The sequence below is a fragment of the Monocercomonoides exilis genome, assembly GCF_001643675.1.
Source record: "Monocercomonoides exilis strain PA203 chromosome Unknown scaffold62-463630, whole genome shotgun sequence".
In the NCBI taxonomy this organism is placed as follows: Eukaryota; Preaxostyla; order Oxymonadida; family Polymastigidae; genus Monocercomonoides; species Monocercomonoides exilis.
Genome location: NW_027150607.1, coordinates 451202 through 452500, shown reverse-complemented (window position 1 = coordinate 452500; position 1299 = coordinate 451202).

Here is a 1299-nt window from a genome sequence, read left to right as displayed (position 1 = left end):
TCCCTATCATAGCTTAGTCATGTATAAGTATCATCGCTATTACATATGCTCCAGCGCCATCCATTTTCAGGGCCAATTCATTCGGCAGGTGAGTTGTTACACACTCCTTAGCGGATACCAACTTCCATGGCCACCGTCCTGCTGTCAAAATGAATTGACACCTTTTCTGGTATCTATATGAGCATATATTTAGGCACTTTAACATGACGTTCGGTTCATCCCGCATCGCCAGTTCTGCTTACCAAAAATGGCCCACTAAGAGCTTATTATTTTTCTCATAAAATATGGGTTTTCTTTTTATTAGTTAATCAAAGTTTATCTAAAAGATTTTCAAACAACTTTTTCGAGTAGTAGAAAACAAATCCTTATAAAGACTACCGGAGTCCTACGGATGTTTAGGGTTTTCTTAAAATGCAAACCAAAACAATCAGCACGTCCAGACTCCTTAAAATAGCATTCTACAAGCCTTCTTACCAGCTTCATCAATAGAACACTAAAAGATTACCTTGCCAATTTAGAGTTTGAGAATAGGTTGAAGAAATTATTTCTCCAAGACCTCTAATCATTCGCTTTACCTGACAAAACATTCTTTCATTATAAGCTCCTGCTATCCGGGGGGAAACTTCGGAGGGAACCAGCTACTAGATGGTTCGATGAGTCTTTCGCCCCTATACCCAAATTTGACGAACGAGTTGCACGTCAGTATCGCTACGAGCTTCCATCAGAGTTTCCTCTGACTTCACCCTCATTCAGGCATAGTTCACCATCTTTCGGGTCCTAGCAGATATGCTATAACTCAAACCATAAGAAAAGCAGCCGAGTTTTATCCCAAACTGCCTTTTAACAAAAACTTTATGGTTGGTCAATGTTGCCAGGATCTTTATCACCAAGTCTTTAAACCAGTGACAAATAACCCCTTCACATTTAAGGGCTTTCCAAATAATCCCCTTCACTTTCATTACGCATCCCTGGGTTTTATCCACCCGAATACTCGCATATCTGATAGACTCCTTGGTCCGTGTTTCAAGACGGGGCGATATAAAGCGCATCAACAAAGTCAATTCTTCTTATTTGGAATAGGAAATCGATATTAGAATCGCCATATTTAAGATCAATTAGTTCACTAATAAATAAGACAATATTACCATTTATTCTTAATTCAATATAATCAAGGCGAGCTTAACCAATCGAAACAAATCTTTTAAAAACCAAATATGATGAAAAAGAAAACAAGTTTTCTTCCTCAACTCATCTGATTTAATTAAAAAATTTGGAATAAATTGAAAAATATCATCCCAG